This window comes from Neltuma alba, unplaced genomic scaffold (assembly GCF_004799145.2).
Source record: "Neltuma alba isolate B1F8T4 unplaced genomic scaffold, ASM479914v2 tig00004856_pilon, whole genome shotgun sequence".
In the NCBI taxonomy this organism is placed as follows: Eukaryota; Viridiplantae; Streptophyta; class Magnoliopsida; order Fabales; family Fabaceae; genus Neltuma; species Neltuma alba.
Window position 1 is genome coordinate 285497 of NW_021633882.1, and position 11754 is coordinate 297250.

Sequence of the window (11754 nt, forward strand, 5' to 3'; positions counted from 1 at the left end):
TTATACTTTTCTGAGAGAAGCCATTCAATGATGGTTTCTCTGTCATCATCTCTACCATACGTTCCGGCTTCATCCACTAAAGATGTAGTTGGCAATCTATCTGGTATAGCAGTTTCCAATCTAGCTCGACTAGTACGTTCATTCAATCTTAATATGTCCCTTTGAGATGCAAGACATTCCAGATTTTCAAGGACGTTTTTCATCCTGTATTCAATTTCCTTCTCAAATGAACTAACAGAAGCGCTAAAGAAGTTTCGTACCTTGCCCATAGCACTGTTTCGACTCTTTTGTTCAGCTTCCAGCTTGCGCTTGCACATTTCATAATCAATCTCATCCAAGACATCCTCAGCATCGAACACGGCATCTTTAACCAAATCAATCCAGTCCTTCACCTTCAGATTAGTGATCTGCTTTTGCTCTGCATCGTCAACCACAGCATTGATGGATAACAGTACGATCTTCAACCTATTGAGCAACGTCTGGTTCAATTTTTGTTTTTTGAAGAAGTCCAGAAATTCCCGAGAAGCCAGCCGATCGAAAGCCACCTGAAGAAAAGCAGAAAGAAAAGCACCGCCGACGAAAGCTCCCGCCATAGATGAAGATGTTGAGCTTGTGCAAATGCAAAACGAAAAGAACAAGATGAAAATGCAGTAGTTGGAAAGGCTATTGCAATGCAAGGAATTTGTGACTTTGTGGGTTTGGTGAGTGTGGCGAGAAAATGCAGTCGGCTTTCAGCCATAACCGTCAGCCACGCTAGAAAATATGGATCAAAATGAAGACTTTCAAGTTCCCAGTTCTAACATCTAACTTCAGGTCAAGAGAATTAAAAATCTAACTACGAAAGTCGTTCCATTATTTATTTCCTTGACATTTTGAAGTGTGTTTAGACTGTGTATTAATTATTATTGTTCTCAAGGTCAAGGCAACTGTGCATCGTGGAAATGTGGTTAAGAAATAGTGGAATTGTGATTCATTTTTTATAGCAAGAGATATTAGTGTGTGAGTCTTTTGTTTTTTTTCACAAATAAAAAAAAGGATTATAAATAGTTAAAATAGAAAATATGTATTTTTCATAAGAGTGTAATTTTTCACTCAAAAAAATTTGAGGTAAGTTGAATTATGAAAATTCACTACGTTGTTATGGGCAAGGTTAGGAAAGAGGGCTGCAACTTATCCTCCAAGTTAGGTATTGGACAAAGCCCTGGCTTATCCATGTACAACCCTAACTGTCCATAAGAGTGTTACATGTTACTTTTATCTATGAATTTATGTATAAAAACATTATGATTCAATTTGATATATCTTTCCATAAATTATTCATAAATATTTATTTAAAAAAAGAAGAAGAAGAGTTACACAGGTATGTGATCTCGCTTGCTTCAAAATAAATTTAATATTTTTAACGTATGTATAATGTCACTTTGAATAAATATTATTCTTCCAGTCCTTAATGTAAGACATAATTGAAGAGTTGATGCTGGTATTATATGTAAGACTTATTTCATAAGTTTATCAACTTTTTATTAAACTAATCCTATTAATGTCCCCCAAACAATAATTAAGTAGGAAAGAAAGGGAGGAAATTAAGGGAGATGCTTAGGATATTTTAGAAAAACATGTTATATTAACTAATTTAACTAACATCTTAATCTACTCAAATTAGTTAATTAGATCTTATATTAAGAATCAGAGGACTATAGAGTGATTAGTTGGTTAATCAAATTCATGACATTGTCCGTTTATACTGTGTACTAATTATTTTTGTGCTGAAGGTCAAAACGAAGACTTTATGGAGGAAAAAATGGATCAAAATAAAGACTATATTTAGACTGCGACGAAATATCAATCAAAATGAAGACTTTTAAGTTTCAATTCTAACATCGTCCTTCTGGTAGCAAAAGAAAAAGGGAACATCTGATTACCAATTTTATTCATTTCATTGTTTAATTTTTCAACATTATGTGTTTAGACTGGGTATTAATTATTAATGTGCTCAAGGCCTAAACCACCGTGCATTGTGATGGACAACACAATGGAGATTCATAACATCTTATAAGCTAAAATTATGTATTTTCATGGGAAAATGTAAGTTTGGTTATCTGTATTTGTATCAAGTTTCCGTTTAATTTCTTAAAATTTTTTTACAAATATTTTTTCAATTCCTTAATATTAACATGATTAGTTTGTTAAAAAAAAATGTTGACTCAATAAATTTAATCAACAAATTGAAATTATGACTTTGCAATTAAATACTGTCATACTAATCTTTAATTTAAAATGTGTGATTTGAAAATTTTAAGTTAAAATTTTACTGAAATATGTTATTAAATTTTTTTTTGGTTGGCAAAAATGTTTTATTTTATACTAATGAAATGAATATTTGATATTTCTTATATTAAATAAATGTCAAATATGAAGATATTGTGGTGAAGAAGTAGTGCAATTGTAATTCATTTTCCAAGCAAGACAAGTCATTGTGGGGGGAAAAAGAAAAAAGATTTCAATGAAGGGTAGTCAGACAAGTCATTCAGGTCCAATGAGGCTTGTTCCTATTTGGATATCTTAAACTATGAACCAAGAGCAAACAATGAAGAGCGCCTAATTATTACTTTCAAATGAGGAGGCCATTGTGGTCTCAAATAAATTCCTAGTTATGACAAACATTTTGTTGAAATCCACTAGGACTTTCATGAGATGGGACAAGGCAATAGAACAGAAAACTTAATAATCAAAATCTCTGTTTTTTTCTTTTCAGGGCTTATATTAGAATTTTATCATTTCACAGAAAATAAAATAAGTTGAAGTCTCCATCTCACGCATTGTCAAAACTGCTATTTCATTTTACCCTTTTCAAAGTTTAACAACTCCCCCTTCTTGTTTCCAAGGAAGCCTGACAATGCTCCTAATAAGGAGGAATTCATACCCAAATATAATGCAATGAAATTCTCACAGTCATGGCCACAAACCAGAATCAGTAAATGCTAGTATAGACACGTACCCATCGGTTGACTTAGTTGAATGAGAATTTAGGTAAATTCTGGTTGAAGTTTCCCAAAGGTAAGTCGTTTAAAACAACTACTTACTCTACTTTGAGTGAATCACTTCGTTTATTAATACCATAGGCTTGAAGAATTCAGCTAGAATCGTATGTCTATATACATAGTTGAATGCTGTGAATATCTCATTTCTATCAGAGTTTCTCTGCGAAGTTGAAATCAATAAGATATTGTTTTCGAAATAAAGTTCTTCTGTCAAAGAATTAAACAAGAAAACTGCTTAATGAGGTAAGAAAATCACCCACCACGTAAAAATTTGGACACAAATTTCAGATTCTTATATTCACTTCTCAAGCATAAAATAAGAGAATATCTATCCATGGTAAGTAACCACAGTTTAATGAAGAAGGGAATCAAGTTTTTACAATCTGTAACCATGACACCAATAAACTATCTATAGCAGCGATGCCATTACATCCTACTGCAACTCCAAACAGCTAGAATTTCACTCAAGAAAGAAGCGAAGTTATTGTCTCACAATATCTACTAAAAAACTCAACTTTTAAAAGACAGACAGAAACTCAGGATGTGAAGAATATAGGCTATTTTTTTTTGGAATAAAGAAGAAGATAGGCTTTGAGAAGCACTGAAAGCACACCTCTTTCTTGGCAATCAATTTCATCAGAGTTGTACTTACGAATGAACATTCAGCAGTTGGATGTGCTATCTCGCTCCGGATGTTATGAGTAAAAGGGAAAAAGTGGTGACCTTCCTTAGCAACTGGACAATATGAGGAGACGAGTCTCTCATGTTCAGTGGACATAATATAAGAGCCTGTCAAAGAGAAAAGCGAATCAGTCTGAGTTTGCATAATGCCCTCAGGACTTTTTCATAGGGATTTCACAATGCAAGGAATTTAAAATGCAGCAAGTTCATTCCATGGATTCTTTATATAATGTTTTTATAACTAACAAGTGAATACAGTCTTCAAAAATAAATTATTACCATCCTCTATCTTTCCAACACACATACTCAAGAACTGCACAAATTCCAATAGGGATATGCTTCAGATCTGGATTTTGTAAGAAAAATGTTATGTTGATTTAAGCTTGTACAAATATCGACTTAATGGTATGCTTGAGTCAAGAAGAAAGAAAGATTTGAGTTAGATTTGAAGTTGGGAAAAATATTTAAATCAAATTTTCTCTCCCATTTTCCTCAATCCTAATTAGAGAGTTGATGCTAGTCTTATATGTAAGACTTATTTCACAAGTTTCTCAATTTTTTATTAAATTAATTCTATTAATTTTCTCCCAATAATAATCAAGTAGGAAAAGAAGGAGGGAAATTAAAGGAGATGCTTAGGGTATTTTAGAAAAATATATTATATTAACTAATTTAACTAACATTCTTAATCTACTTAAATTAATTAATTAGATCTTATATTAAGAATCAGAGGACTACAGAGTGATTAGTTGGTTAATCAAATTCATGACATTGTGCGTTTATACTATGAACTACTATATCCAGTCTTAATTACAAGACTTCGTTTGTAGTCTACTTATTGAGCAATTTCTGTTCAGTTTTCATTTGTTGAAGAAGTCCAGAGAACATCACGAGAAGCCAGCCTATCAAAAGCCACCTGAAGAAAAGCAGAAAGAAAAGCACCGCCAACCAAAGCCCCCGCCAAGATGAGGATGTTGTGCTTGTGCAAATGCAAAACAAAAAAGAACGTGATCAAAATGCGAAAGTGGGAAAGGTTATTGCAGTGCAAGGAGTGTGTGACTTTGTAGGTTTTGTGAGTGGCTAGAAAATGGCAAAATGCATTCAGTTTTTATCATCCCATCAACCACGCTAGAAAACATCGATCAAAATGAAGACTTTCGAGTTCCCAGTTCATTCCATTACTGTATTTCTTTGACATTACGAAGTGTTTTGGACTACGTATTAGTCATTCCATTATCATCTTCATCCCGTCAACCACGCAAGAAAATATCCATGACAGCACAGACTTCAAAGCGACCGTGCCTTGTGCTTTACGATTCAATGGAGATTCCGCGTCTTTCATGCGCTGAAATTATATATTTTTATTATAAACATTTATGTAAACAAAAACTAATACAGCTTTTAATCTTGAACTTTGACTTCATTGAAGATTAAAAAGAATATTAACCTTTATTTTCTTTTTATTGATGAAATGAGTGGTTGATACTCTACTTCTTATATAAATAAATGTTAAATATGAGATATTGTAGTTCTGAAAATAAATTTTTTTTTAAAAGTGTTATTTTTCACTTTAAAAATTCTAGGTGAGTTTAATTTCAAAGACTTGCGACATTGTCGTGGACAGGTCAGGGAACAGGGTTGCAACTCATCTTTCGATGTAGATATCAACCAAGGTCGTGGCCTGTTCATGTGCTCCCCTAACTGCTTATAGGAGTTTTACTCATTATTTTTATATATGAATTTATGTATAAAAACATTATGATTCAATTTGATATATCTTTCCGTGAATTATTCGTAAATATTTATTTTTTGGGAAAAAAAGAGTTACACAGATCCTCTTGCTTGAAAAATAAATTATAATATTTTAAACTTATGTATAATGTCATTTCGAATAAATATTACTCCTCCGGTCTTTAATGTAGATACAAATTGAAGAGTTGATGCTGATCTTATATGTAAGACTTATTTCACAAGTTTATCAATCTTTTTACTAAATTAATCTTGTTAATGTCTTCCCAATAATAATCAAGTAGGAAAGGAAGGAGAAATTAAGGAAGATTCTTAAAGTATTTTGAAAAAAAATCATATTAATTAATTTAATTAACAACCCTAATCTACTGTAATTAGTTAATTAGGATTCACATTAAGTACCGCAGGACTATACAGTGATTAGTTGGTTAATCAAATTCATGACTTTGTGCATTTAGACTGTGTACTAATTATTTTTGTGCTCAAGGTCAAAACGAAGACTTTATTGTGTGGAAAAAAATCGATCAAAATGAAGATTGCGTTTAGACTGCGGCAAACTATCGATCAAAATGAAGACTTTTAGTTCCAGTTCCAACATCTCACTTCTTGCAACCAAAAAAAAAAAAAAAAAGGAACATCCAATTACCAAATTTATTCATTTCATTTTTTAATTTCGTTGACATTATGTGTTTAGACTATTTATTAATTATTATTGTGCTCAACGCCTAAACCACCATGCATTGTGATAGACAACTCAATGGAGAGTCATAACATCTTATAAGCTAAAATTATATATTTTCATGCGAACATATAAGTTTGGTTATCTATATTTGTATCAAGTTTCAGTTTAATTTCTTAAATTTTTTTAAAAATAATTTTTCAATTCCTTAATATTAACATGATTAGTTTTGTTTAAAAAATGTTGACTCAATAAATTTAATCAACAAATTGAAATTATGACTTTGCAGTTAAATACTGTCATACTAGTCTTTAATTTAAAATGTGTGATTTGAAAATTTTAAGTGAAAATTTTACTGAAATGTGTTATTAAATTTTTTTATTTGGTTGGCAAAAAATGTTTTATTTTATATTAATGAAATGAATATTTGATATTTCTTATATTAAATAAACGTCAAATATGAAGATATTGTGGTTAAGAAGTAGTGCAATTGTAATTCATTTTCAAAGCAAAAAAAGTCATTGTGGGGGGAAAAAAGAAAAAAGATTTCAATGAAGGGTAGTTAGACAAGCCATTCAGGTCCAATAAGGCTTGTTCTTATTTGGATATCTTAAACTACGAACCAAAAGCAAACAATAAAGAGCGCCTAATTATTACTTTCAAAAAAGGAGGCCATTGTGGTCCCAAGTAAATTCCTAATTATAACAAAAAATTTTTTAAAATCCACTAGGACTATCATGAGATGGGAAAAGGACAATAGAACAGAAAACTCCTAATAATCAAAATCTGATTTTTTTTTTTTTGGGGGCTTATGTTGGAATTTTATCACTTCACAGAAAATAAAATAAGTTGAAGTCTCCATCTTACACATTGTCAAAACTGTTATTTCCTTTTAAACTTTTCAAAGTTTAACAACTCCCCCATCTTGTTCCCAAGAAAGTATGATAATGCTCCTAACAAGGAGGAATGCATACCCAAATACAATACAATATTATTCTCACAGTCATGGCGTAAACCAGAATCAGTAAATGCTAGTATAGATTTTTACCCATCGGTTGACTTAGTTGAATGAGAATTTAGGCGGATGGTGGGTGAAGTTTCTTAAAGCTAAATGGTTTAAAACAACTACTTACTCTACTTTGAATAAATCACTTGGTTTATTCATACCATAGTCTTCAAGAATTCTGCTAGAATCGCATGTCTATATACAAAGTTGAATGCTGTGAATATCGCACTTCTATCAGAGTTTCTCAGCGAAGTTGAAATCGATTAAATATTGTTTTCCAAATAAAGTTCTTCTGACAAAGGATTTAAACAAGAAAACTGCTTAATGAGGTAAGAAAATCACTCACCATAAAAAATTTGGACACAAATTTCAAAGTCTTATATTCATTTCTCAAGTATAAAACAAGAGAATCTCTATCCACGGTAAGTAACCACCGTTTAATGAAGAAGGGAATCAAGTTTTTACAATCCGTAACCATGACACCAGCAAACTATCTACAGCAGTGATGCCATTACATCCTAGTGCAACCCCAAACAGCTAGAATTTTACTAAAGAAAGAAGGGAAATTATTGTCTTACAATATCTGCTAAAAAACTCAACTTTTAAAAGACTAACAGAATCTCAGAATGTGAGGAAGATAGGTTTTGAGCAGCACTAAAAGCACACCACCTTCTTGGCAATCAATTTCATGGGAGTTGTACTTATGAATGAACATTGAGCAGTTGGATGTGCTGCCTTGCTTCTGATGTTAAAAGGGAAAAAGTGGTGGCCTTCCTTAGCAATTGGACAACATGAGGAGAAGAGTCTCTCATGTTCAGTGGACACGATATAAGAGCCTGTCAAAGAAAAGAAAAGCGAATCAGTCTCTATTTGCATAATGCCCTCAGGACTTTTTCATAGGGATTTCACAATGCAAGAATTTAAAATGCAGTAAGTTCATTCCATGGATTCTTTATATAATGTTTTTATAACTAACAAGTGAGCTTTAAGTTATCAAAATTTTTCACATTTTACATGCTTCCAATCCATGGGCTTCAAAAATGAATTATTACCATTCTCTATCTTTCCAACACATGTACTGATAGGGCCCATTCTACAAAAGCTGATAAATCAAGAGAATATAACAATCGAACGAAGCAAGTGAGGGGAAATCCTGAGATTTTTATTAATACAGTACTAAATATGAACCAGATTACAAAATAAGAATCGAATGCTGGTTCCGCTCAAAATCCTAATCCCCTAATCAGCTTACAAATCAAAATATAAAATAAACAACCAAGCTACAGCAAGGTCCTCACTAGTGTTCGAGAGACCAGTCCCCTTCTAAAGTCAAAACTCTCCAAAATTACAATCCCCCCCCCCAAAAAAAAAAAACACAGCCGAGTCAAAATATAGGCAGCATTAATAAAAGGACAAAAGTAGCCCTGAAGTTAGACTAAGTCCACCGCCATTCTAATGTTTCATTTATCTGACCTGGTTGTCCCCTTGACTTTCCTTTTATAGGTCTGTTTAAAACCAGCGGCTATATCACATACTCAAGAACTGTACAAATTCCCACAGGGATATGCTTTAGATCTGGATTTCGTAAGAAAAATGTTATGTTGATTTGAACTTGTACAAGTATCGACTTAATGGTATGCTTGAATCAAGAAGAATGAAGGAAAAAGTCATATTTGAGTTAGATTTGAAGTTGGGAAAATATTTAAATCAAATTTTCTCTCCCATTCTCCTCAATCCAATTATGCCCTTTTCACGATTCTTTTCTTAAGACACTCCAGTCCAAGCCTACCAAATATTAGATATGTGACGCATATGTCCAAGTTGTAAGAATTAGCAGTACACTCAGGACTCCTATTTACATACTACCATCTATGGACTTTCTTAAAGGGGGTTGAGATATGTCGAGTCATGTGCTTTGAGATTCTTGTAAAAGCTCATTAGCCACTTTTTTCAGTGTTGTGTCTGATTGCTTCTTGAGTCCAGTTTGAGCAATTATGTTCTCTGCATATTCTTCTGTTGAATGAAGAACCCACCTTTCACTGTAAAGTAAACATGCCACTGGCAATCAATAAGTTATAGATTAATGGAAAATGATGGAAGATTAAACAAATACCTATGAGTAGAACGGCCTGGCTTGCTGCTCTCGCAATGAGCCCACCTTAAAGTGCTAGAATTCTCAATGAAGAAGCCTTTGAAGGGTATCTGAAAAATTTGAACCATCAATTGAATTTGTTTCACAGAAGACTATGTTTTAGTATACATATAAAAGACCCAGTCAAGCCATTATTTTGTTTTAGTATCATTAACTACAATAATTACACGGACAGGTCCCGTCTTCCCTACCAAGTTCAATTTTCAGTTTCGATAGCAAGCCACGTATACAAAAGTAAATAGAAAATGGCCAAGCCAAAACCAATCATGCAGTGAATAAGGAAATCAAACAAGCCATACAAATTTCATTCACTATTAATGATAACTTCAGAGGTGTATAGCTGCTATCATACTAAGGTTAGAGGCTCTGCAAAGGCCAGCATTACACCAAAACATGGCCTAACAGGAAGATCACGCAACTTTGGTGACAACTTCGGCATCAAATTCATATCTGCATTCATCGCAAAAGTCAATCTGCCACTATTGACCATAGAAATGCCACCGTAAGTATCATTTGACATAAACACCCACATTTTAGATGCTAAGTTTTCGCCTTTCAGAATACAAACACACACACATGACCAAGCTAATTACATCGATGCCCCTAGGGAAGATTTGAATATAAAATAGTCAAAACGTAGTCCATTTGTCCAGCTCATCAATTTCATGTTGGTTCATCTACTACACCATAAACTATCAAATTAATCTGATATCATTATTAGTTAACATAAAGGAATCTTTAATTCATCACATGTGGTTAAAGGGTCTCTTCACTTCCCTTCCTATCTATTTCCATCTACTTCTCATTGCAACTATTAAGAATGAAAGTTTAACTGTTTAGATTTCATGTTTTAGAAAAAATTTTTAGTATTTTTTGAATTATTTAGCTAAATTTAGTAGTTTTATTTTACTTTCTTTTTAAAATTTAACATTTTATTTATAATTTTATAAATATGAAACCTAAACCATTAAAATTTCAATCTTATGATCGAGATGAGAAGTGGAGGGAAGGGAAGTGGAGACCCCCCTTACCCTATTTTATAAGACAAATGATAAAAGCAATAAAGTGTTGCAATCACTTTTCTCCTCTTCAATTTCTCATAAAACTTCATACTAAAAATAGAAACAAGCATTTTATATTGATAGTTATTTCCTTTGAAAATTCTCAGTTTTTAAGAACCTTTCAAAAGCAAGTTGAGATTTTCTTCCATTACTCAACGTTCAAAATTTTGAAAAAAGAAACATGAAAAAAAAAAGATACCTAATAAAAGTACCCGGAGCATTGGCCATGTTTAACAATGTGAAGTGAAAAAAACAGCCAACAGCAAAACAATACTCATGATTCCTAATTAGAATTTGAAGTGTAACGAAGGTTCTTGGTTAAAGAAATTATGTTCATTTTATGCACCTTTGCTATCTAACATCTACAAAAATAAAATTTCATATAAACAAGCAAATCTATAAATAAGTCAGTGCAAACATAAGGAGATATATATATATATATATATATATTTATGATTTAGAATTCCAACAAATAAAGCTGGGAACCACCATCATGTGCAGCACTTGCGCAACAAACAAATAAAGCTGAGTTTTTATGATTTGAAATTCAGATAATCTAGCAAATCTTTCAATCTTAAACGCATAGGCAAAAGAAAGAAAATTATGTTCATGACTTGAAACTTTAAAAAAGGAGTGAATACATACCTAACGAGTGAATGCGGAATGGATAGCATTAGTGGGAAAACTGATGCCTTCATGAGTGAGAAGGTCGCTTAAAAATGCTACTCCATCATCATCAATGCTACAAAAAGGATGTGAGAAATAATTGCCCAATATTTTCCATTTTGTCTTTGGATCTTCTTTTTGAGCAAGGGACAGCTCATAGTCAGTAGCATGCAAAGGGAATTGGGCAAACCCTCCTTTGGAAAGTGCTGGAGTTTAGGGCAGCCACGAAATCCTAATGCTTCCAAAGAGGATAAGTGGCAAAGACCTTTGTGTCCCAATGATCTAAGATTTGGGCAGTTATGGAACGAAAGATAAGTAATAGTAGGCGGAAGTAGTCCAATATCAGGAAGAGACTCTGCATCTCCAATCCCTAAGTGATGCAGCAAAGTAAGCCTACTCAGATGCCACCATTCGAGAGGCTACAAGTTTCGGGCATTCCAAGACATCAAGATGTTGGAGATTTGATGGGAAACCTCCTCTGAAAATGATTCCACTTGTGGGCAACATATTATTTGCAGATATATGAGAGAGGGAAAGAAAATCCGCATCTTCTCTGGCAGTGATTTCAAATTCTTCAATTCTTTGATGCAACACAATACTAGTTTGGGGGCCGAAAACCCTCCTTCAGGAAAACGTACAAATCTAGGACACTTTTAATGTATAAGTTTGCAAGAGAAAAATGGTTCCTCTTAGAATCATTTCAAGATTATTACAGTCAA

General features: G+C 32.8%; 1 long non-coding RNA gene across 1 annotated transcript; it reads right to left on the reverse strand.

Moving 5' to 3' along the window:
- Positions 1-9118: 9118 nt before the first annotated feature.
- On the reverse strand, positions 9119-11110 carry LOC114745905 (uncharacterized). The gene is made up of 3 exons (XR_003740239.1): positions 11015-11110; positions 9270-9358; positions 9119-9195 (listed from the first exon to the last, which is right to left on the reverse strand). It is a non-coding gene; the product is annotated as an uncharacterized LOC114745905 (long non-coding RNA).
- Positions 11111-11754: the final 644 nt, after the last annotated feature.